Source organism: Neopsephotus bourkii, unplaced genomic scaffold (genome assembly GCF_033783945.1).
Source record: "Neopsephotus bourkii isolate Nb327-2 ecotype Australia unplaced genomic scaffold, CSIRO-AGI_Nbou_v1 NB_1634, whole genome shotgun sequence".
Lineage (NCBI taxonomy): Eukaryota > Metazoa > Chordata > Aves > Psittaciformes > Psittacidae > Neopsephotus > Neopsephotus bourkii.
This window is the reverse complement of record NW_026902109.1, coordinates 7170765-7198359: the sequence shown is the minus strand read 5'-3', so window position 1 is coordinate 7198359 and position 27595 is coordinate 7170765. Positions and strand designations below refer to the sequence as shown.

The window sequence follows — 27595 nt, the reverse complement described above, 5'->3', positions numbered from 1 at the left end:
AGAAATTTTTTACAATGAGGGTGCTGAAACATTGGAGCAGGTTGCCCAGAGAGATGGTAGATTCCACATCCCTGAAAACATTCAAGACCAGGTTGGATGGAGCTTTGCGCAACCTGGTCTAAGCTGAAGATGCCCCTGCTCATTGCAACAGGAGTTGAATTAAATGACCTTTAAAGGTCCCTTCCAACCTAAACTATTCTTTGACTCTAATATACTCCCAAAAAAGTAAGAGAGCTCCTAAGATCACAACCTGTACAAATGCAGTACCCAGAGGGTGCAACAGAGACCTAGGGAGTAGAGATGAATGAAGAAGAGGAAAGATGCTCAATTAATGTGGGGAAAGAAAAGGGAAGAAGAAACAGACTAAACTATCATAGAATCATAGAATAGTTAGGGCTGGAAAGGACCTTAAGATCATCAAGTTCCAACCCCCCTGCCATGGGCAGGGACACCTCACACTAAACCATCTCACCCAGGGCTCTGTCCGACCTGGCCTTCAACACCTCCAGGGATGGAGCATTCACAACTTCCTTGGGCAACCCACCCCACTGCCTCACCACCCTAACAGGAAAGAACTTCCTCCTTATATCCAATCTCAGCTTCCTCTGTTGAAGTTTTAACCTGTTACCCCTTGTCCTATCACTACAGTCCCTAATGAAGAGTCCATCCCCAGCATCCTTATAGGCCCCCTTCAGATACTGGAAGGCTGCTATGAGGTCTCCACGCAGCCTTCTCTTCTCCAGGCTGAACAGCCCCAACTTTCTCAGCCTATCTTCATATGGGAGGTGCTCCAGTCCCCTGATCATCCTCGTGGCCCTCCTCTGGACTTGTTCCAACAGTTCCATGTCCTTTTTATGTTGAGGACACCAGAACTGCACACAATACTCCAAGTGAGGTCTCACGAGAGTAGAGTAGAGGGGCAGGATCACCTCCTTCTACCTTCTGGTCACACTCCTTTTGATGCAGCCCAGGATACTGTTGGCTTTCTGGGCTGCAAGCGCACACTGAAGCCAGCTCATGTTCATTTTCTCATCGACAAACACCCCAAGTCTTCCTCTGCAGGGCTGCTCTGAATCTCTTCTCTGCCCAACCTGTATCTGTGTCTGGGATTGCTCCGACCCAGGTGTAGGACCTTGCACTTGGCATGGTTAAACTTCATGAGGCTGACAATCAGCCCACCTCACAAGCGTGTCAAGGTCCCTCTGGATGGCATTTCTTCCCTCCAGCGTATCAACCGAACCACACAGCTTGGTGTCATCAGCAAACTTGCTAAAGGCGTACTCAATCCTGCTGTCCATGTCACCAACACAGATGTTGAATAAGAATCATTTCAGTTAATAGTAGATTTCTGAAAACTGAAAGCTGAGTATCATCTGTGGGGTTCTTTCTGATAGAAGACCCAATCCATTGTTATGATTTAACCTGTCATCATTACCTGATGTATTTTTTTATTTGTTTGGTCCTTAACCTGGTTAACATTTGCTTTAATAATTCACTGTGTGAGTCTGCCAGCCTGCTGTACTCAATCATGTTACTTTCCACCACTTATACAGTTAAGTGTTTGGAGATACACTTATAATGTACCAGCCCCATCTGAAGGCACGAGAGCCCATTAAGAGAATTTATCAGGTAGACACAATAAACAGCAATATCCAATGTGTTTGGTTTGAACTACATAAAAAAGGATAAACTTTCACTGTTAATTTCTATATAGAACAAGCTTAAAAAACAACTAACACTCCGAGAGGAAAAAAGGAGGGGAGAAAAACTAAACTCCATGCTCTGTTTTTAAAACCTGCATACATGAAGAACAATTAATGACAATATGTCAAGAGGGAACATTTTTAAAGTTTTGTGAAAATTATTCACATCTAGAATTATTACAGTTGTCAATTTTAGCAAACTGCCTTTTTCCAGCAGAATTTAATAGTTCATGTGGTCTATAAAATTCTTCAGACAAGAGGTTGTTAATAACTGAGGCAACTAGCAATCCACTGAGATTATATGACAAGCCTCACTAACCTGTAAACACCTGGTTATTAAGGCATATCCATTAGGTGTGGGTGCTTTTTCACAGAGATGTCATTGGCTTTTGATGAAACAGCTACTGAGAAAAGCAACTGGCAATGCAAGAAGAGAGCCCAATTAACAGGTTTTATCTAGTTTGTTTTTTTTAACTTCTCAATATTAATAGGTGTTTGAATGTTATAACCATGTAGTAATCTAAGCTTTCAAATTATTCCCGATTTTTTTTTTTCACCAGTTAAAGGGGCAGTATAAAACCTGCTGTCCATGTTTATAATGTATGGAAGCCTATCAGAAATTTCTCTTCCTAAAAGTTTTAAAACACCTTTTAACTACACATCAGGAAAGAGAAAAGGTGAACTGAGAAAAATCTAGAAGCTAGTTTTAGAAAATGGCATAGATGAAAACAACTATTTTTATCATGTTCAACTTCATTTAATACTTCTTCCTACAAAGCAGTACAGATGAAAGCAGCTGATCAATACTGCAGATAAACAACCAATAAGGAATAATCAGCATTTGAAAGAGCACAGCTAAAAGAAATGGTGAGAAAACAAGAAACTCAGCCTCAAACATGGAAAACACTGGTACATACAAATATTGTCAACAGTCGTTAAGAAGCAAGACAGAAATGATTTATGCTCATCTAAAAAGAAAAAAAAAAGGCAGAAAGTCAGTTTCTACTGCTTTAGTTTCTTTTGAAAGGCTGGCTACACTGCAATGAAAGCTTTCTTTTTTTATTGAAGTGTCAGAGAGGAAAACTGAGCTCAATCATCAGGTTCACAAGATGCTAGTGACATGGTTTCTGCCTTCAGAAGACAGCCATAAGGGCTGGTCTGTGGCCTCCTGGGCTTTGCTGTAATGCTGGAGCCAAATGTTTGAGGGGGCAGGTGGCAAGAGGAATTAACACTAGATTCATTCAAGAGCAAAGTCTATTTGTCTGCCTTCCAAGCAGCACCCTTGATGAGCAAGGATCTAAGCCACAAGCATAACTGGAAGGCAAAATATTTAAACTCCTTAAGGTTATATATTTATACTTAAAGTTTCCTCCTCATATAAACCAAAGCATTTGATTAAAACAAAATAAAAACCTGCAGTATTTGATGTGCTGTTCCCAAAGTAAGCCACTGCAAACACAATCAAGCATTGAAAGTAGAAACCCCTAGGAAAATAAAAAGAAAACACAGATAAATCAGCCCCAACATTAATTACAAGATAGTTTGTAGAACATGAGAAATTACACAGAAAAGTCCAGGGGAAGTGGAATCACTTCTATAACCACAATAGATGCACCACATTTTTAGAACTTTTATCTAAAAATGACAGAAAGCAGTTGATAACACATCTTCACATGCATTTTGGGGAATTTTCACAAATGTTGGTGCTTGATATTTATAACCATAAATATGTTCAACTTTATATTGAGCAAGATTAAAACAAACCCATCATTTCACACCCCTGACTCTCAAGAAAGTCATTACAAGCTTACAATAGCAAGCAGAAGATGTTTCAGAGATTTTTAATAGAATAAGCATCTGAAACCCTATCCCCAGAGTTTATAAAGAAGCCTATTCTGAACTTTTTAAAAAGAAAGGGTAAGGGGGAAGTGTTCATGGCACATAAGGTGACTCATAAAAAGCAGAGAAATGCAGCTGAATTTGTTCATTCCTTTCCAAACAGAAAGGTCACAGGCTAAGCTGAGAAAAGGAAAAAAGCTACAAAATGGATGATTGAAAGCAATCATGAGCTTTGACTTTCCTTCTAGGACTTAAAATGTAAGTTTTAGATTTCTATTCCCCTTCTCTTTTTGCAAAGCAGGCTGTGTCACAGCTCACTGCATTAAAATGGGGAGAAACTGGAAATAATGCAAGACACAAAACAGATGAATGAAGAATTTGTGTCCATTTCTAGAGACTCGCTTTCTCTGAAAGTAGTTCAGGACAAAAATCAGCATGTTTTAAACCTAATGCTTTGCTCTACTTGGGGTTCATGAGGCTTGACTGCTGAACAAATAAACAAAACTTTTAAGAACGTGTTGGATGTCTAAAGCATTGTACAACTGTCTTATGGACTGAGTTAACTGGTCATCACACGTAAGTCTGAATGCTGATCATGTAAAAAAAAATTATTTTGGACAATAAGGGTCAGTATGCTTGAAAAAGAAAACTCCTTGCAAAATCAGTAGATTTAATCCCTCAGCCATATGCCTTTCCTCAGGAAAAAAGAAAAAGCAGTGACATTTATAACAGGGCAATCAATTACAAACTAAACTACACAGACTAAAAGATCAGCTAAAAAGCTGTATTTCCATAGTTTAGAACTTCAGCATTTCTACACCATTATGTTTTCTTGTTTCTGTGAACTATTTATTAACTCCAGCTACAGGTAACCAGACATAACAGCTAAAGGCATCTCATTCTTACAGATTGCTCCAGGGAACAAAACTGTTGTGCACAGATTTTCTTAAAGTGATGCCATCACTCATCACCAGATATTGAAACTGCTGACAGATCTCTGCGTGCTGATATTATTATTTTTTTTTCTGTAATAAGTCACATAGAACGTTACTAATATTAGAAAATAATCTTTTTTGAGAAATATGACTGTTTGCTACACAGAGCACAGACATCAGTTTGCATGCTGCAAAAATCTCTGTTGATATATTTTTCACCAGAGAAGAGTAGCTGCAGGATCTGAAATGACTGGACAGGAACAAAGCATAATACAAATAAGAGACTGCCTGAACAATAGTTTGACAAATGAAATAAATCTGACAGTCGTTCTGGGATGATGTGACAGCATCCATGCTTATTAGGTGGCTGGTTTAACCCAAAGGATTATGAGACCCTATGAGTGTGCACTCTAATAGCCAGCCTTCCAGTAGGCTAGATAACAGCCACTTGGTTTTAGATACCAAAATGCCACCAATACCAAATAGTCATGTTTGCACACTAAAATCTACTTTGATGTAATACATAATAGCATTCATATCATTCTGTAGTACTTATATTACTTTACCATTCTGCTTCTGAATTTTTATGAACACTGGTTTAATGCAGGTTTTTGTGTGTGACACTGCATGAGAATACTATCCAATACTTTGAGTTCTCTGTAATTAAACAGTTACAAGTGTTTCAGGTGCACACCCACTGGTGCATCTGTTTTCTTTTTTTCTGTTTGCCTACAAGGAAGGGGCTCCTTGATCCCACTGGAATACTTTGATAGTCACATTTTGAAGTATGTTTGGTTTGGTTGTTTTTTTTTTACCCAGGAAGTTTGCTAACCCTCCTCAAGATGCTTGCAAGCCAGCTCTACCAGATATGACTGAATGCCTAGGGTTTAAGCTCCAGGGTCCCAGAGGACTAAAGAAAATATTTCCCTTTGAGCTCTGCTTTTGTAGGATAAGAAATGCAACGGTAATTCCTAAAAGCAATTCCACCTCAGCCTCCCAGTTACCAAATCGCTCGTGGCAAAGGAATCCTGTGCTGCTGGTTATCTAAATAACCTATGCAAAATGGGCATGTCTTGCAAAATTTTTTGTTCTAGTTAGGACTACAACCAAAGCTGCACTTTGTAACTATGGATTCATTCATTACTACAGCTCTTGCTGGGACAGATTGATAAAAGTATTATTGTCAACACCATACCTCTTTGTATTGTAAGGATTAAAAATATGTGCAAAAGAGTTGAAGTGTAGGTGCCATTTAGCACAACACATTTTTCACTTTTCATACTTAGACTGGTCCAGAACCACAGTTTTTCTTTCTCTCCTTATTAACCAATACGTCATCATCCCAAGACATCTGCATTCATTACAAAGCACATGTCAGTGCTCTGCCATACTGTTTTCATGGGAATGACTCATCCACAAGAAGGAAGAGGAAAGCAAACCCCAAAATAACAGCCAGTCACGTTACATTTCAAGAGATACTGACACAGTTGCTGTGACACAGCAATAGCAGAGGTCAAAATTTAAACAGTGTGTGCAAAGAACTTTATTAATCTTTGGTTTATTGTAAGAATGTACTTAATAAGTATGGTGAAGTATCGAATAATGGGCATAATCATCAATACATGCAAACATTAAATTTAACAGATTGAGACAAGTTGGATACAGCTTTAACTGGAGAGAACCTAATGTCAATTGAGAAGTGCTCTTTCCTTCAAGCATGCTGATGGAGTCAAATAGTTTAAGTGGATCAATATAGACAAATGGTCTGAAACCAAAACAATCATAGAAAGCACTGTTTTCTCATCATTCAGATTGGGCTAAAAAATGTGTCTCAAATGGCATCCACCCAAATGTTGGTATTCCCAAATTGCTTATAAATGAATAAATGGAAATTAGAATAACAAACATAAAATTTCCTTCAGAATGACTACTCTGTTCTGCCTGATTTTTCTAGTATTTCCTCCACACTTCAGAAAAACTGAGAAAAACAGGATTTGCTTTCCCTTTGTTATCCAAGGTCCCTTTGCTTTCAGGCAAGATGCAAAACTGAGATCCTGTCTGCTGATGATCCGTAAGAAAAAAAACCAACAGAGACATCTGTCAGGACAGGATTTGCAACCAACACTCCCCTGTCAATTTGAGAATCAACTCTGTAAAGGACAGCAATCCAACACCTGAAACAAAATGGTCAGTGTTATGAGTACAGAAAATTTTGTTTCTTTGGCCAGGGTCTGGGCAGGAGGTGTGAGCAATGAGGTCACCGGTGCCAAGACAGAAATGTGTTTATAATACGTAATGCTTTAAGGTTTGTCAACCTCAAGCCCAATTGCCTCCTTCATATTTTTTATTATGCTCTCAAAGGTAGACAGGCAAATGAGACTGCCTCAGAGTAAGTGTGTTTTTCATGTGCAAACATCGACTTAAATGCCCTGCAGATAACTGGGGAAGATGAAAAATGCTATTATTATAAGACAGATGAACTGCAGTACAGGAGCATTATGGGTGGCTAGAGGGAAATCTGCACCCATTCAACAGAAGCAAACTCAGAAAAACACATGCACAAGACAGTGACAGTAACTCAGCCACGCAAAAGCCACGTGCCTTAGCAGCGATGGAGCTAAGCTCTGGTCTTCCCAGCTCTACACTGCAGGCAAGAGGTGCACAGCAGAAGCTGTTACACACATCTGTGATCATTTCTGGCTCTTGGGAATAACACCCCCACTTGTACAGTGCTGTTCACAGTTAATTCATCTTTGGGCTACTTTTTAATAAAGAGCTCCTTTTTCAAACAGGTAGCCTGTTTCCTCGGCTCAGTGAAACCTCTAGTTAACACACAGACAGCACAGTAGGATACAGGCTGTTCACATCTGGTCCCCAGTCAGCACAGTAAGCCAGGCATGGCAAAAAAAAAACCCCACACTCAACGAATCATTCCTACTCCATGTTATAGGTTGGGAGGGTTGGAGGAGAAGGGGTTGGTGTGGAGGTTTTCTTGGGAGAGAAGTGGGGTGGTGTTACTTGGTTGTGGGAGTTTTTTAAAGGGAGGTAGGAAAAGAAGGAACAAGAAAAGAGAAAAGATCGTGTTTCTCAGCATTTAACCTGTACCTCCAAGAACAGTTCTATCACTTGCTTGCAAAAAAACATGGCATGGAATTGCCCTCAGTACTGGACTGACAAGAGAGCTTCACTGCAGTGGTTACTGAGAACAGCAAAACGCTGATCTCAGATTTTCTTCCTTTTTTTTTTTTTTTTGCCAATGCAAATTTTAACTGTTTAAAATGCTACAAAGTCTATGGCTTATTTTCATTGATTTCAACCTCCCTTATTGGTTTCGAGGACAAAAAATAATTGTGCCATACATTTTCTTTCCACAAGGGGGCAAAAATGAGTCGCTCTAAAGAAAAAAATCCTTACATTTCTGAACAAGTCTGTAATTGTATGCAGCTTTTCTCCCCCTGTTTTATGTCCTTATTTCTAATCAGGAGACTATATTATCCAATTTTCAAAAGTACCCTTGGCTCTTTTATATTTCATATAGCAGTATGATAATACTCTCATCAAGCTACTACAACTAATCCAAGTGTTCTTTTTCTTTACTCCTTACAATGCCACTTCTTCCTCTTTTGTCTTTCAATAACTTCTGTGAATAGTGTGAATAATAGTTCATGGGTAAAGAACAGAAAGGGTTTCCTGAAGTTGTCTTTAAAGTGCTTTAGCAACAAGATCTGTTTATTAAAGGCTTTAATAACCCAGCAAGGGTGCAACACAACATAAACATATACAGTGTTTTTGGTAGAGCCTGAAAAATTACTGGACTTACACTGCTGTATATCCTGTGATCCAGTTCAATTTCACCCTATAGAGTTTAACGACTGCAAAGAACACTTCTCAAATGTCTGCTTCCAGTAGGCACTGGTATTTTAAAAATTCTTTTTATTTCAAAAAATATTAGTCTGCTCAGCTGTAATCACACATCACACATAGCTGCACAAAAAATAAAGTTAGTATCCTAGCTATCAGAGTTAGACCTGATCTACTGGGGTTTCTGTCCACTCTTACAGAAATGAAAGAAGCTACTCAAGAACATAATTACAAGCCATCCTTAAAATAATTGTAAAAAATTGTTGCTGATGCTAAGATAAAGAGCCAAAATAAAAATAGGTTGGATTTTAAGCCATTCATGTTTTTCACTACACACTGCTACCTGAAACTGGCACAGTATTACACAATTCTAATATGTTAACAGTCCACAATGTTGTGGGATTTAACAAAGGATGCTGTCCAAAGATCTCAAATCATAGAATGTATTGCAAGGTTGAATGAAGAGCACAAAATTCTGATTAGACAAATAACATTTTGCCTATTTACAGACGAAAGTACCAGTGCACTGAAAGCCACAAGCTGAAAAGAAAATAGTCAACCTCTGACGAAGAGAATTCCAATCTTTTCCTGCAGGAAGGTACTTCTCATTTCAGGAAAGGAAGATGAGATAGCCAGAGGTGTACTTGTTTGCAAGCCTATTTATCAGAATACAAGACTAAGGGTGCGTTATTCATGACTGATTTGAGAATTACACCAAAGTAATTCTCAAAGAAGAAAGAAAAGAGAATATTCCTTCCCATAATACCGTGACCTTAGTGTTCAAAACCCTTATTAATTGTTAAAAACCTGCACCAACTACTTGACCACTTCACCAGGTCCTAAACTGGTATCCAGCCCAAAAGTTGAGCAACAGCCCTAGAATTAGGCACACGGCTTTGTAGTTGGAGCACAAAGACTAAAATTCAAATTCATAGAAACTGTTAATTTACCATTCTGACATGAGCCCTTTTACACATACAGAGCTGAACCGTTTCATCAGTGACTGTTCACAACTCAAAAGCTCTTCCTCTGACTAACCTTGGCCACTCTTTGGACAAGCAAATCCTTCTGGGTTGACCACGTCTATATTCCCTGGAATATTTGTGGAACTATCAGGAATTCAGCAGCAAGGGCTTTAAGACAAAACTAGCCGTAGTCAAGCCCAAGAATCCCCATTAACCAGATCTCCAAATCAGGAGAGCTAATAGCACAGTCTTCTTTGATGGCAGTAAAAAGTCAAACAGAGTTGAGGCATTTTGTAAGACTGAGTTTTAAACACATCTGCAGTCACCATTAATCCAGACAGCAATATTTCATTGTATTGTGTCTCACAATGAAACATGAAGATGTATTATCCTAATCATCATCTCAGTAAACTACAGGGTACACTGCTGCATCTTGTCAATTTACATCATTTTCACTGACATTTCTGGTTAGCAAGAAGTCTTCAGGCAAAAAAGCACACTCACAGAAACGTTGGTTATAACAAGCACGTGGCCATTTTCCCTGAAGACCTAGCACTATCTAACCATTATACTTGTTCACAGCATCTTTTCTCTGAATTTGCTTGACGGAAAAGAAGCTTGATCTTCTTAGTGACTTCTCTGGTCAAGTTACATCTAGATACTTTTTACATGGTGTGTAGCCACTCATTTTACCGGATTGTTCAATATCAATTTTCAGCACATTTCTTCAAATACAAAAGAAAGCGCACTTATCTGAAATGCATCCTACAGCATTTTGACTCTATTGCAATGCTTAGTAGCAGTAAGATTTAGCACTAGCAGAAAAACAGCGTTTCAGTTGTAAAACACAAAGTAAATATTTTAGACATTGCTCTGCTAAAGTGAGCTAAGGCAATACTGTACACCAATATCAGACTGCACTTCAGTGGCTTACCTTTGACAAGTTGCCTTTGTCGATTTAAAACTTAAACAGGGGAAGTTTAGATTGGATATAAGGAGGAAATTCTTTCCTGTTAGGGTGGTGAGGCAATGGAAGGGGTTGCCCAGGGAGGTTGTGAATGCGCCATCCCTGGCAGTGTTCAAGACCAGGTTGGACAAAGCCTTAGGTGATATGGTTTAGTGTGAAGTGTCCCTAGCGGGGAGGGTTGGAACCTGATGATCTTAAGGTCCTTTCCAACCCTAATTATTCTATGCTTCTATTCTATGATTTCTGCTCCTTAGGAAATGAGGGTTGAGATATTTTGTCCCATTTCATGAGAGTTAAGTGATTTCTCTTGTTCTCTATTTTATATCTAGCAAATAAGCTATTAATTAATACTTTGCACCACAGCATTACATAATTAGCTGAATCCTACAATCAAACTAAACTGTGATACTAATAAAGAAGTTACATAATATTAATTAAAGTGTTTGAACAAATCCTGTTCTCCAAATGGTGCTCTCTCATCTATCTTTGATATCAATAAAACATATCTGAGGTTTAACAATTCCTGAGTTGCAACTCACTCAACTGAGATTTTACCAGTATTTCTGGCCTCTCCCTGAAAAAAATGGATATCCTTATCCAACACAGGCTCTCCATACTGAGAGCAGCTAACAGAGCAGTCCAAGGACTAGAATTGTTCCCAGTCAGCCATCTTGAATGGGACAGGTTGCCACTTAAAAAGGTACCAGGAGAAGGATAAGCCAGAAGCACCATGCCTGACATCCATAGTTAAAGTTATCCCTTTGCAAATCAAATTTGTTTCAGAATGAACTGAGCTGCCAATCTCTCCCTATCTAAACATCCCTTATCTTGGAAAGCAAAGTACAGTCAGAAGAGATGACAGGCTTCCATGGAGCAGAAGCCAAATGCAGCCTTGCAGCTGCTTAGCTTGTGCCCTGTGCAGTACCAATAAGGGCACATTCTACCAATAAGGCAAAAGTGGCAAAGGCTCACCAGGAAGGTGAGACTTAGAAATGCAAGTTGTAAGACTGCACTCTATTCAGCTTCTTATGGACAGCATAATTTCTGGGTTTCCTTCCATAAAATCTATCAATATTTTCCTAAAGAAGACATTGTCTTTCACCCAACACTCGACATTTCTTTTTTTAATCAGAAGCCACTGGCACAGAAGAAAAATCATGCTTGAGGCCACTACAGTACATTGGGTTTGTTTGTTCAGTCTCTGTGCAACCGCTGAAATATATCAAACTGAGGAACATTTTGTCACTTGGACACAGTGGATTAAGACAATAAATTACAGGAATAGTGTCTACACACCTCTAAACTCTGCAGATACCCAGTAAAACCCTGACAAATAATTTTCCTACCCAACTTGGTACTCACTGATACCTTTGTTTAAAGGCCCTATGGGATGTGCCATGGAAAATATCAGACACGCAAACCGGGCAGGATCAAATTCCAATCCATCTTCTCCCAGTAGTCAGTATAATTTTCCAGGTCACATTTGGCACTGCAGTGTCCACAGAAGAAATTAATAGGAACAGTCTAAAACACCTACATTGGCAGTGGTAGGCAGCTGGACTTGGCTTTCCAAGTGAATAAGCTTTGAGTGCCACATACCAGAAATGGAAGAAGTGGTCCAGAGAGTTTATCTCAACAGTATGACAGGTACACCACTACTGCTCGGCCCAAAAAGCTGAATAGGCTATAGAGGGCACCACTGGTAATGAGGAGATTTCAAGAAGTCTACATTTCTCCATTTCTCTAAGCTGCTTACTTAACTATGATTTGGTTAAATGATTTCACTGCATGCTCATCACAGTGGTGAAACCTTACTGGGAATGTAACAGGCTAGCAGAAAGTGAACATTATTAAAAAAACAATGCTGAACAGTGATTCTCAAAAACTGTTCACAAATAAATCAGCTGCTTCAAATTCACATTTTGTAATCACAAAATTGTAGAAGTATGACCATTTAACTTACTTTTTGCTTTGGCCTTTTTTTGCCTGAACACAGTTCAGGGACAATTAGAAAGCAAATTCTACATTACATGTTTTGAGGCAAAAGATGCAAATATGGTTTAGGAGACTTAGGCTAAGAATGTTAACAAACACTGCTTCTGTGCAACTCATGTGAAGTTATAGGCAAAATAAAATAAAACGGACTACCCTGTATTAGAACTGAAGAAAATCCATTTTCAGCAACCTCACTGAAAGAAGACAACACCAGGAACAACAAAAGCAGATTTCATGTGTGTCAGCATTTCACAGGATCAACAGTAATTTGCAGGACCTGTTTCACAGGGTCCTTTCTTTTGGAAGAGTTAGCTCTCCAAACCCAATTTTGTTAATTCAGAGGAGCCACTATAAGGAAAGGGAGTGTAGAAACTAAGGTCAGTAACAGAAGTATGTTTTGAAATTGTTATGTGGGGAAGGATGTTCCACTCAAAAGCTGCAAGGAGAAGGGACATATGAATTTAAACATGATTCACATTAAATATTATACATGCTATTTACTCATCTTGCTACATTCATATGTATCCATATTAAAAAAAAAAATACGAAAAAATCCCCAAAAAACAACTTGAGCTTATTTTAGTTATTGTGTGTCACTACATCTTTTTCATATACTAGTAGCTTTTGAAGACAGGTGGCATTTACTACAGATTTACCACAGATACATAAGGGAAGCCACATATAGCATATCAAAGTAAATTCATTAGCCTTAACACACAGATAATACTACATACTGAATCATAACTGAAGTCTCTTCAGCAGCTATGGACCTGCAGTAGTTATTCAATAATATTGTGGCTTAACTCTATATTCAGAATGTATAAATGCTAAGAATAGGAAAAAAATTATCTAAACATCAGAGATTTTCATTATTAATGTTATTTTCTATTGGGTTTGGTCCTACTATATTACTTGATTACTCAAGATACTGATAACAGCTATGCATGACAAGGGTATCATTTTCCAGCAGAATCATTTTGGTGCCCTTCCTTCGACTTTGATTGGGGTAGGCCAAGAAATCCTAATGGAAATCACTTCTAACAAGCTGTCTGAAACAATCAGAAATTCTGGGTGTAGTGCAGTGCACACATCACAGCTGTGTCAAACACAACTGTCTGCAGAGGTCTGCGGTAGTAAGCTGTCACTTTTACCATGAGAAAAAAAAGATGGTGAAATGTCACAATTATTCTACATCTGACTGAAAATTAGTTCCTCTCCACACTACCCCCATCCCCTCCAAACAAACAAACAAACAAACAAACAAACAAACACACAACAAGGGGCTTTGTCCTCCTTCCTGCCCTCTGTTGCAGCTTGAGGCATGCACTGAGCTGGAGCAATAGACTGATTAATTGAAAATTAAGCAGAAAAAAAAATACTTTTTTTTTTTTTTAAACTGGAACAAAAAATAAACTTTCAGCCTGATCAATTCCTTCACCTAATGCAGTAAGTGCTCAAAGAGCAGTAACAGCATAGGAAAGGCAGGAATGAGTGGTTGGGAGGTGGAAGGAAAGTAAGGGTAAAACCGTGTGTTTCAACAGTAGCTAAAACTAGTTAAAATGACAGTGAAACTCCAACATGAACATGTTTGAAGGAGCAGAAAGACTGAAGGTTCTACATCTGGGATAGCTGCAAGGAAGCAATGCACAATCATATTAAGCTGCAAAAGAAAATTATCTTCTGTAGGGATGTGACAACCTGAGTTATGTACTTTTCCCCTCTCACTAGGTCTTCAGGTTTATCAGTAGCAACTGTGAAGAGTATCTCTCTCAGTCCCGCCTCCATAAGCAGAATGTCATTCACAAAACCTAGAGGAGAAGCATAATACTCTCTTGGCAGATGTCAAACAGTACCTCCCACAATATCCTACATATATCAGCTCCTCTACATTTTTAAGCCTATTTCAAAGTAAGCTTCAACAGACAAAACACCCAGGAATTGTTAAATCATTACCTGTGTAACTTTATTCTATGACCTTCTCCATAGCCAAATATTAGGTAAAACACAAGGGAACTCTTCCCTGACATAAAGGATTATTCATCATTCAGGATGTCCTAACTTCTTGTTAGCACAGATTTAGTTCTCCAAATATGTATTCACTATAATGAAAACTCTTTCTTTAGAGCTACTGGACTGGGCCAGGGAAAGGGAATATGTGACTTCATGAGCTCTTCGAGTCACCATGGGGAAGGCGAAGGTGAGCTAGCTGGAGTTAATGAACACAAAAAATATTTCAATATGATGACCTATCTTCATATTATTTAACTCTTTGACTTCTTTCTCTCCCCAGAAAATTTTAACAAATTCCCACCTCATTCTAGTACTAGTTAAAGGATGGAAACTCTTTTATTTTATTCACACAGGCTCTTAACAGAGTGCATGTCCACAAAGTTTCCCAACCCCTAAGTAATATTCAAAGAGGAAAAACAGATTTACCAGCCCCTGAAAATCATCCTTTCCAGCTCAGTCACTGCAGAAAAGAAATTTGATGTATTATAAGCAAGAGCTCAAAAGCCCTAGATAAAATGAACTAGAAAAGAGCAAACAGAAGGCATAAAACATGTGACATGCATGTCTGAAACAACTCTGATGTAGAACAGTGGGCATATGGGAAATAAACCCTGATGAAGAAAGAGAACAAGAGGAAAGATAAATGCTGCAAAGAAGAAAAAAGAAGAGCTAAAGGATTTGCATCTAGAAGAGAGTATAAGAGAGAAGGCTCAGGCTATTGCAAAACACAGAGACAAAGCAGGGTGTAGCTTAGCTAGGCCACAGTGAGAAAGAGAAGATAATTCAATTTAAGAAGGAAAGAGAAAGGAAAGGGAGGAAAGGGAGGAAAGGGAGGAAAGGGAGGAAAGGGAGGAAAGGGAGGAAAGGGAGGAAAGGGAGGAAAGGGAGGAAAGGGAGGAAAGGGAGGAGGAAGGAAGAAAAAAAGGGGGGAAAAAAAAAACAAACCACCAGGCCTTCCAAAACAGACCTGGATTTTATAGGGCACAGGAAGAAGCAGGACCATGAGCAAGTGATATGGGAGGATTTTCTGAAATTGAAGATATATTGGGATCAAGGAAAACAGGCAAAGGCAAATGGTCAGTGTTTAAGCATTAGACAAGAGGCAGGCAGGTAGGCATCCAGGTGATACCTCTTCCTTTAGGGATATAATTTTTTCTCATTGAACCCTTCACATCTTCCAAGATTCCAGATATTAATCCCCCCATATATATCCTGCTGTGTGCTTCATTATGGAACTATCTATTATATTGTCTCTTCAGTCATATTTGAGTTTGCCAAATTAATCACAAAACCCATAATCTTCTTTAATATTCTATTACATGATCTTTAAGTATCAATCATCACTTTACTTATAAAAATAAAAGTTACAAATCTTAAAATGAATGAGAACCTGGATCTTTTCCTCTGAGTCAAAGAGATCTGCTTTGTCCTGCCCTTCTATTATTTTGTAAAAACTAACATGTATGCATTTTTGTTTACTTTAAAATAAAATGTTTTCTTACGAAAAGAACATGTTTACATGCTAGTGTTTCTGAGTATGAAAAGTTGGGATATTTTTGCTGTGGGGTTTTTTGGTGTTTTTTTTTTTTTTGTTGTTGTTGTTGTTGGTTGTTTGGTTGGGGTTTTTTTAATCATTCACTTCTTCCTATAAGTTTCTCATCAGCAGATATTCTGTGGTTTTCAGCAGAGTAAGATTTTCAACAAGCTTGGATATTTCAACACATTTTCACATATTTTCCCAGTGACACTTCTATCTATAGCAGGTAAATTTACTAAGTGCAACTATCTAAAGTTGTCTAAAGTTAACCCAGATGTACCAGTTCAACATATACCACTTTTAGAAGTAATAAGGTGATCCAGTGACCTTCAGGCGTCATTTGTAAAGACAATCGTTTTCTGAGGATACCCAGCTTCAGATATTTTTTCTTCTGTTTGGCAATCACCTTCAGTTGCCAGAGGCAGAATTTTATCTTTCTTTTTGACACAGAGCTTTCCCTATGGTGTCACTCACAAGAACTTCCAAGGGAGTATTTGATGAACTGAATGCAATGCCATTTCTCAGCTTTTTGAAGCTTCCTTGAGGAGGACCATTAACAATATTAATAGTTCCTTAACTGTCTGAGTCTTCATGGCAAGCTGATCTTGCAACATGCTCAAATTCCTATTCACAGGCAAAGCTCCCTGAAAGAAAATGAAAGTTGATTACCCGAAACAGCTTGCCTGCCAATTTGCTTGTCTGCCCGATTTGTGGTGCTCACAGTGTCACTGTCTGAATATGTTTCCCAGAAGTCCCTGTGAGTCATAGCCCTTCTATAGGGACAGCCCAGAATGATTCGCAGGCAAGTGTTTGGCTACCTTGGCATTCAGGGTTACGAGTATTAGCTTCCAACATCAGCTATTTTCTCCTCTTATTTGGCAGAAATTCTATCCTTGATTTTCAGTGACAGACACTATCTTCAGTTCAGAGGTGTCTCAGAGCCACTGCTTCAGTAGAAGGAAGCGATCACACATTTCTAATTGGTCTGGTTTCACTCGCAATTCTGCTTACTTTTCTTGCCTACTGCTGAGGAAGGCTAGGTAGCGTAGCATAGTCATGGATGCCCTACTGTGTCTTTGGCATTCAATTTCCTGTTTGCTTGCATGTCACTGACTTGTCATTGAATCTGATGCTAATCTGAGCTTGACAAGTCATTTACTTTTGCTGTTTTGAACTGCTTTCATGTCACATATATGCCATCTCATCCTTGTGAGTCACTGCTTGCCTCCTGAAAACAAGGCAGTCCTCAGTGTAATGATTTCTTCTGCCACAATCACTCTACTTTTCTACTCTGACGGCTATCTTCTACTATAAAATTACTATGTTTTTCTCTGCTGGACCCAGGTTCCAACATTTTCACATTCTTCACCTGTTTTGCTCTGTACTTGTACTTTCAAAGAAAAAAAGTCATGCAGCAGCACTTTCAGCTTCATTCTGCGGTACCTTGTGAAATTCCTGTCTGCCATACATACTTTGTGTTTGTTTGTACACATTTTTGTACCCAATGTATCTGGCTATAATTTAAGTCTATAGCTTTACTCTGGTCTTCCTCAGGAGCTTCAGCATGATTTTAATTTACTTTCTCAGTCATATTCCTGAATTTTTCATCATTATTACAATTTTCCACTAATTACCTCAATTTCATCAAGATATAATTGCCTGAAACACTACCCTGTCCAGGCCAGGTAATATAGTGATCCATTTCACAGTTATAGATTACAACATTTCAAAAGATACCTGTTATGTTTACAGTTATGTAGAAGTGTATATTTTGTCATGATTTTTCTACAAAACTCTTTGAACACAATCTCCTCTTTCTAACATTAAGACATTTGCTGAAGCTTCATGAACTTTGTAAAGCTTTTCCCAGCCTACTGCTTGTGAATCATGCACCAATTTTAATCTCTCTCAACCAACTAAATATTCTTATTCCTTCTCCTCCCCCCAATCCACCAGAACTTCCTAGTTTTCCTTGCAGTTTGTACTGCTCACTCAGCTATAAGGGACTGACCTACAACATGCTGCTTCCATTAATTTCATTCATGTGTTTTGCAAAATTATCCTTATTAATTTCACAAACCTTTTTTGGGAGCTAAACACCACCTGAAAAGAGCATTTGCTGTGCTGCAGCATAAAAAATTCCTTACAGCAAAGATAAAACGTTCCTTGACATACTAGTTAAGACTTTTCTTCTACTGGTTGTTACAAAATCCTGTGAAGTGGCAACAAATGCAAGAGAATGAGTATAAATTAAATGTTTCCAAATCACAGCAAAAGCAACATTACCAAAAGTTTGTACTTGTGCCAATAATCCAAATTATTATGTTTCTAAGCAAACATAATTCCCACTGATAAGCCAATTACTTATAAAGGTTTAAGCATTACAAAAATTGCAAGTTTGGCTAGTTTCTCCATACGACAACTGTATCTACTGTCGGTAGGTACAATATTACTGACTATGCTAACAAACACTGCTCAAAATAGTGATTGGCAGCCAGGAGGACAGTGTTAAGGATCCAGCAGGCTACCTCACCGCCCATGCGAGGCAAGCAATTTTGATTCACAGTCACCATTCTTGGAGTACAACTCATGCACTTGTCGAGATAAACATAAATGTATTCTTAGCTCCATGCATAAGTTACCAGCTTCTGTACAAACCCTCCCAATGTTACAGAGATTTCAGTGGTTAGGAATTCATGGCTCATCTCTACTTCCACCAAAGGTTATGAGGAAACTGAAAATCTGGATGAAAACAGAACCAGATCAACCAGGGAATCATATTAATCTAAAACATACACAAATATTTAGGGAATAGGTATTTGATAATTAAGAACATGGAACTGAACCATCATTAAAACTAAGCTAAAATGCTTTGTGTTTACATTGTGTTGCCTTTTGAGTCCTCTCCCTCCCCAAATCATATTTGGTTCTGAAGCAGGCAACATAGACATCTTAACACAAAAGGGGATGGCCTAAACCTCTTGTAACAGTACTTAGGGAAGTCCAGTACCATTTCCCATCCACAGACTAATGGAGACATGAAGACACAAATCTGAACCTATTTTTAAAGGAGCAAATGTGCCACACTGATAACCATATTCATTGACTATAATCCTTATCACCCAAATACATATGGTGCAAACTGAGACAAGACCACTCTCCCGCACTTGTGTATAATTTTGTGCCGAAAAAATTCATCACACAGTAGCCATGGTTACCCATAGAAGATAAGAGAAGCATTTTTCATCCAACAATGTCAGAAATGTGCATAAATTCAGGATCTGCACTTGATGTTTTTTTCAGGCCTCCCCATCTGCACATTTATTTTCTGCTGCCTGTGTATATCCTTTGACATACTAGGATTCTAGATATTTCAAGGAATAGCTCTTTTTTCTCGGCTTAATCTAAGAAGCAGTTTTCAGTTATCGTTAAAGCACAAGTTAACTGCAAATCTGAATCTAAATCTACAGAAAAGCTTTTAAAACAATTGCCATGCTCATAATAAAACGGCTGCACTTAACATTTGACACTTATTTAGCGCAAAAGCTACACTGCCAGTGTACTAACTGGTAAAAAACAGCTTTCTTATGTCTTCACATTATAATAAATTAAAAAATAAAGAAGTGAAACAAAAGAACAAAAAATGCTAAAAGAATCCATTAACCCTTTTTTCCACCCAAAAATCTTGTTGCAGTTCATGTTCAAATTATTTAGTGAAACTTAGTGAAACGTGCTCTTTCATGGCCAAACTCTTCAAACAGGTAAAATGGAAACAAAGCATTTGTGAGAGATTAAAACCAGATTAGTCTGCAGCTAAATTTTACAGACACAAAGTGTGAGTATCAAGTCAAGTGCAGCACTGCCTTAGTTGTGAGTGCTGCCTGCAAACATGGAACACAAGGTCATATGCTATTCACAGAACTGCTGCATTTGCTCTGTAGGGCTCTTCCCCTCAAAAATAAAAACCTATTTCACCAGAAGCAAAGGAATCGTGCAGAAACGAGCAAACAGCAGTGACCACTCCAGAGACAGGCTAGAGACTGTCTACTGAAGAAACATTTAAAATATTACCTGCCAAGATCTGCTACCAGCTCACCCCAAACAGATCCCCAGTTGAATAACTGGGAAGATCGTCTTGAAATTTAACTCCCAGTGTTCCTAAGAATCTCTCATGGAAACAGGATTCTCAGGTTTTGCTGAAAGATACCCGCAGTCCTATATCCATGTGCATCAGCATGGCAGGGACACATATTCAGCTGCCCATGGTGATGGATACAACACACAGAATAGACTACTTTGCCAGTTGCAGGAAGAATCTCTCCCCTGCTCCCACTTTTTGGATGGCTTTTGTAGTTTCATGTGCTACGCAGATGAGCATGGGCTCCTCTGCAAGTGTTCTAGGATCCCTGTTACAATGAACAGAATATATTTAGCAGTGTAGTACCATGCAGCTAAAGGATTTAAAGCTATTTGAAAGACATTGTAATTTAAATCCAAACAATCCAGCTTCAAAGGGATCCTTATCATACGCACATTATTCCTTGCCTATATCAGCCAACAGCAGCAGAGAACCAAAGAAAGCCACTGCCTGAATAAAGAAGTATTAGGAGTAAGAAAAAAAACCCAAATTTTATGCCTTATCTAAGCCTGACTGAATAATTGCAAGTACTGGTGGGAATTAAAGAAAAAAAACACAAACAAAACTAAGCTGTCTTGGTGAGATACACAGACATAAACTAGCATGTGACTTGGACAAGGATGGCAGTGTCCCATTAATAAAGAAAGTCTACAGTCAGTATCATTTACCAGAGAAAAAGGGAGACAGCCCAGTTGAGCCAAGATGGAGCCTTATGTGCAGCAAAAATGTATGAGTGAGATGTATCACACACCTCTATGAACCTAGCATGCAAGAGGGCCTCTAAGGAGATCCCTTCCAGTGGAGAAGGAGATGTTCTCACTTGTGCAGGGGTGAAGATGTAAGCTCTGGATGTTTTGGAAGCCAAAGACTGAAATGCTGACTTGACAATACATATTAGTAGAATTTCACCTCAGAATTTTACCTTCAGGAAAGTAATGATGATTATAGTACAAAGCTGCTCCCCTAGATGTGGTGATGTTTTCACAAAATATTATTTTCTACATCCCTTTGTGTGGCATTCTGTTTGTAAAAGGCTCTGAATTCTTCCTACACTGCGTTCAAATACATATGGTTTTATTAGGCCTACTGAAGAAAAATGATTTTTTAGGAAGTCAAAACAAAGAATATTAAAAAAAAAAAATTCCATGTTTTAGACATGCTGGGGGGGGGGGGGGGAAGTGTTTCAGGGCTACCTACTTATATTTTAAATTTAGAGTAATCACTGCTGAAAGAGAAATTCATTCCTGCACAACATTAATTGTCCCTCTCAACAATTCTGAAAGCCAGGCTCACACAACCTATGGGATTTCAACATATTCACAGGTCTAAGTTTAAACTCAGGCCTAGCTGCATTCGTATCTAGCAATAATAAAGATGCAGACAAACACAGGATGGATAAGTATGATTGTTATCATATGTACTTCAGTTGTGCTATTCATGTATTTTCTACACAAAAGAAATCTTCAGCATAGGAAACCATTTACATTGTAATCTCTACATCAAATAGCACGATATTGTCAGAATGTGGAGCACAGCATTCATAATAATTGCTCATGCACACTACCAATTGCCTTAGTCTTTCTTCATTCATACTCCATTTTAGGCAATGCCTATTTTAGATGTCTGCAGAGATCTCCTATATACTGAAGGATGTCAGATATTTATAATTTAAATTACCTTGTGAGATTTTTTTCCTCCAATTATAGACCTTTTATTTCCCCCTAAAATATTAACCTGTAAAACATTAACCCCCTAAAAAATAACCCTGTACAGGTTAACTCTTCAGTTACCTAAGAAAATTACTTTTATTATTATCATTGTGCTGATCTGTACAGTGCTATAATAGGTCTGTACTGGAAATCATGTAGGAGACAGACCAACACATATTGAGGTTTTGGTAGACCAGAGCTCTTAGCAGCCTAAGCACCTCTCTGTAAAATGCCAGAGGGATAACAAAACACATTTTCACTTCTTGAAACCTGACTAATGGTATTTATTACTGCAACAATGGCATTACCCTACTGAAATCTGACAATGGATATCTAAAGTGAAACAATGATGGAACAAATACTGCTTTTCTTTCAGGCATAGCTCTTTAAGGGATGAGTCAAATGATTAGCTAGTCTGATGTTTTCAGTGAACAAAAAGCTCTTTACTGGCTCCCATTAGAATCTGCTGCTTGTGTCTCAACTGTAAACACTCACGCACACAACAGCGGTGGATCTAATCAGCTGTCATGGGCTTTGGCACAATACACTAGAGAATAAACTTTTTTAATCTGTAACAATATGTGCATATTAGAACATGATCATCCCCCAAAATACATTATGTGAGCTGAACAAGCAACTTGTATAAGGCACTAGTTTGCAGCAACTAGAAAGGAGCAAAAATACCAGCACAGCTGCCAGCTCCAGAATCAAATCCTACTGGCTGGAGGTGGAGAGAAAGAAAATATTTCATTTATTGTCCCATATAAATTGCTAGTATAATAGCTCTAATAGATCCTAAAATAGGTTGATGATGCAACTCAACACATCCTTTAAAGACCAACAGGAACACAGTACAATAAAATTGGTGGGGTTTTTTTCTTTTACTTGATAATTAACGTCCTTTTATCTGAGCCTCCCATCAACTTAGGCTTTCAACCTCATGTTTTTGTGCTGCCTCAATATTTTCAGGTTTCTATTTATTTTATTTTATTTTATTTTTTTTTGTACACTTCCTCACTAATGGTGTTTATTCCTACAATGTTCTTAGAAACATGGACTTGTCCAAAGTAAAGGTCATCACTTAAAAGTAAAGGTCATCACTGACAAGTAGTTACTCTTTTCCATTAGTGGACAACTTTTGCATATATCTTTTCTCACAAACACTGCGTATTCTCTCTAGGTACTTAGCATGTCTCTAATCTATTTAAGCACTGCACAGGTACTCCTATCAGTAGGTATTTTACTTAGCATGCCCAGTCGATTCTGTCCCTGCTACAAAGCATGTTAACCAACTTTACAGCTCTGAAAACAGCTTTAGGAGACTTTATCACAACACATTCAATACCAGTGTTAAACGGGTGATCAAAAATATAATCACGAAAGTTTCTTTAATTCAGTGTTTCTAAGACTGCAGTTACCTGAAGGTGTTTCAGACATGTATTGAAAGTACCAGGCATTTCAAATGTGACTCATTGCTATACATCAGGGTTTACTGCTTGTCAAACTTTATTTGTCAGAATCTGCAAATACAATAGCCACAGTAGAATCAAAATGTTATGCAGGAATGTGTCATGATAATGTCAGAGAGAATGACCTCAGTTTTTCTGCTCTACAGCAGGCCATATGGTAACTGTTTTTTATCCTGAAAAGTTATTTCCTGATGATCTGATTGTTGAGGAAAGCAAAATCATCCTCATCTGAAATGACTGAATTGGGAATAAAGTATCTGAAGGTTTACAGACAGAGCAGTATCTTAAAGACAAAAATAATGATTAATGCTTAAAACCATACTAATATGTGTTGTGACTCTGCCTCCCTGAACAGGGTTATGCTGGGTTGGTACTATAACATGGCTTGGAGGAATGCCTGGATAGCCAAGAACTGCAAGTTAGTGCTGAACCAACCAATTATCCAGCGTGTTGTCAGCATAAGTATCCTGCTGCAGTGGTAGATTAAACACAAGATAAGGTCCTGACCACTGGCGATCATTACAAGTCCCATGATACCAGTTTCATTAACACAAATAAATTCCAGTTTGGAAAATTTCAACTGAGTTTTATACATACTGCAGTTTAATTATTGTATAATATTCTTTTTCCCTCTTGTTTGAGATTAACATGTTCAGTGCCACACAAAGTAACAACAGATGTTACATTTCTGGGGTTAAGTCACTACTATATATAGCTTGCAATCGGGATGTACAGTATCTAGTCAAAGGATGATAGGTATAAGAGGTGTTACAATGATTCCATTTTCCAAAGTACCACGGAAAACCAGCATGATAATGATGTAGCAATTTTCTTCTTGCCTCTATTCATCACAGAAGAATCAGCCTATAATTACATTATTCAGTTTTATAAATCTCTGCTGATGGTGTTCTAGATTTTTTCTTTTTAAACTGGATACATACAACTAAAATGTTCAGTAACCACCTTCTCAACGTCATGCACAAGTAATCAACTATAAGGCAGTTTCCAGAAAAGTAGTTAGTTTTAGAAATACAGCATACAGCACTTAGCAATAACAATTACATACAGAACTGTCACCAAAAAAAAAAAAAGCCTGCAGAAAGCAGCTAGAAACATAAAAGTGTCTTTTCTAATTTTTTTTTTTTTTTCCCCTAATAACCAGAGAGCATCAGAATAATTCCTAAATACTTCAGGGCTCAGAAATACACTGGGCTACAAGACAAAACAAAAAGTTGAAAGGTTGGCAAAGGTTTTATAGGTAGATCAAGAGCAACACCTCAAAGCCACTCGGGCCAAGCCTCGCTGGCTAAGAACTTGAGTCATACAATTCCCATTTGCACAAAGATATTTTGCATTTATAAACTGCAAAAATCTGATTGAGAGTAATGGGAAATGTACACTGAAGGCAAAAAGCTCTAAAGCAAATCACAGCAAAACACAAGTCAAACATACATACTGAAACATCAGCCTTCATATGAATCCACAGACAAAGCACAAGATCTCTGTTAAAATGCCCTGACTTACACTAAGAATGTGATTCACATCCCATCTTACAATGCCAGGACACTGGAGACTGTCTACTAGAGGAGACACTGTGGGAAAAAGGAACAGTAGCTGAACTAGATTGTAATGTATACACTAAAATGTTTCCACATAATTGGCTACATTAAAGTTATATCCAAACAATTTCTACTTTCAAAGGAAAGTAAGCATTGAAATGTTGCTTCACCCTCTTGATTACATAAGCCAGACTGACCACATTAATATCCTCTAACAAATATCTCTGTCAATTCTTTTCCAGTTTATTTGTCTGTAATAATTAAGGTGCTTTCTCTAAGCCAGTAGGCCTAGGAATGACATGGAGTTATAGTCTATAGGCCAAATAAAGGACATTGCCACTGATCTGGTAACAAATTTTAAGAGTGGATCATCCTGACCCAATTAACTTGTCCTGTAAGACTGATTGTTTTTGCTGAGAGACGCAGACAAGAATAGCTTAAAGCCAAGCTGTACAAAGCAACATGTGCTGGCACCCTTAGCAGTAAGGATTAAGAAGAAATGCAGAAAGCTCTGTGTATTTTATATGTCCCTTAGGGTCATGAAGGGAATGTCCCACTCAGCCACCTGAATGGTAGAAATTATAATAGGCAACACCAAGGCTGTATTTAGTTTTGCAGCTCCACAGCAAATATGCTTGTCCCTCCTGCCTTCTGCCAGCCACCAGCAGGTTAATTGTACACAGCACAATTCTGTTACACAATGATAGATGTGAGAAAGGGAAGCAGCTAAACAGCTTATTGTGCTCAGCATGACATCCTGAAGTCTATCTGAAAAACATATACAGAAACATTAGTATTCCCCAGCATGAAAGCAACACTCACAGTTTCTTATTCTGTGTGTGCATATTCAAGAGAGATCTGCTGTACATTGCTGAAGTTTGGTTTACATGGAATGTTTTCTCCTGCAGATGTTTCAGCCCAAACTGTGAGAGTATGAGCAAGAGTCACAACTAGTGCGGTTGAATGGGCTTAAAGTGTATTTTCATGCAGCATCAAAGGCAAGAACAAAATCCTAGGACAGATTCTTAACTGCTATAAAGTTATCTTTGATCAGCTGATTTCACCAATCTGGCACTGATTTTAAGCTTGATTAACTCCTGAAACTCCTCCTGTTGCTCTCAGGCAAAGAGCAGTTTGGTAACATCTGTGGAAAACACCACTGAAGGAACTAAGCACAACCAGTGCCACAAGTCAGGTAGCTGCTCACATATAACTCAGAAGTACAGTAGCCAAGAATACATAGATACGTGATGCTCAGCTATGCTGACTGGAGCCGAGATGAAGCTACATAAGTATCACAATGTTGCTGTTTTATGGCAAAATACAGATTTCAGTCTTGCTTCTTACCTACTGCATGCTCTGATGCTGCAAGCAGTGCTGCAGAATGGACATGCTGTGCCTATACAACCCAGCTCACAGTGCTACACCTGCCCATGTTGCACCACTCAGACAAGCAGGATCAAGAATTTAATGAACTTTGCTCAAATCAGTTGTGGGGGACCACATGAAAGGAAAAGGAGATCTGACTCCTTTCCCAGATGCACAGGGTGGCTGCTGGGCTGAGGGGTCCCTGTGAGGAGCAGCTGGGGCTAGCCCAGGCAGGGTATGGTCTGTTCTAGAAGGTTCCAGCAGCACCTCAAGGGAGCAGAGATGAGAGGGAAAATGCCACCAGGAGCAGGGGAGAGGCAGAGCTGCTGGGAGCAAAAGAGAGAAACTGAGATGGAGAACAGTGGGATCCACAAGTGTTGTCTGTCCACCGCTGCCACATCAAGTACCATCAGGAGAGTCGTTACAGACAGGTAACAGGAGATTCTGTCTCTATTCATTTTGAATCCAGGTTTTTTCAAAGACAAGTGGCATATGCCATTTCTGTTTTACATTTTCAAATACATTTCTGAACACCAAATGGAGTACACAGGAATTGCTGAGGGTGGAATTTTTGTTTCTGGAATAGAGGCTTATTTTTAAGAGGTGAGAAAAGCTCCTTGTGGATTCATACTTACATAGGGGACCTGAAAACGCGTTTCCTAAACAAACAAAGCCAACCCCAACATTAAAAATACCTTATTCAGCATGTAAAAATCAGGAAGCAATTACCTGAGCATTTAAAGCAAAAGCAGATATTTGAGTAAAATAATACCTTTGAGGTGGCAAACATTTGAATTTCCCTTGTTCTTTTTTCTCTCAAGAAAAACCTTGCCAGCATGCATACTATTGTTTCCAGAGCAATAAGACATAGAATATAGTCAAAAGCCTTTGTGTAATTTTGATTAATGATACCCCTTGTTAAACATGTCAATTCAGAGCACATGTGCCTGCAGAATTATAACACTGAGGGTATTCCATTAACAAAATAATTTACCAAAACATGTAGTGAACACTCCATCATGTAAAAACTCAAATGAAGGTTACCAGTCTTTATAAAATATAGAATTGTTTACAGCTGTTATGTTCTGCTACTCAGAAAAATCAAGACAGGCTGAATACCATGATCCCTACCAACCTTAAGAAAAGCATTCAATCTTCTGAAGAAATACTGCATCCATTTTCCAGCATCGGCTGACAAACATTAGATTTTGTAATGTTAATAGACAGTCCTTTTACTGTTGCCTTCCTTCTCACTTTCTCCTGTGAACTGTTGTCCGCTTGGTTTGTAAGCTTAGATATTATTCCATGTCAGTTTTAAAACTACAGTGGCCTTCCCTCCATGAGAGGGAAGCTATGCAATTTATAATAAAAACCACAAATCCAACTTCTCACCACCCTGGAAATCCCAACAGTGCTCTTTTTGGGTGGTTTAAGCCTCAGCATTCATAAAAATAGATCTCTCAAGTGACGATCCACTGCGTTTTACGTTCTCTGCAACAGTAAAGGTTATTTTCACATCCACTACATTTGCACCTTATTG

The 27595-nt window shown here is 38.4% G+C and overlaps 1 protein-coding gene across 1 annotated transcript in view; it reads right to left on the bottom strand.

Moving 5' to 3' along the window:
* Positions 1–27595, bottom strand: part of ANK3 (ankyrin 3) — a 382424-nt gene that overhangs the window by 242217 nt on the left and 112612 nt on the right. The window lies entirely within an intron of this gene.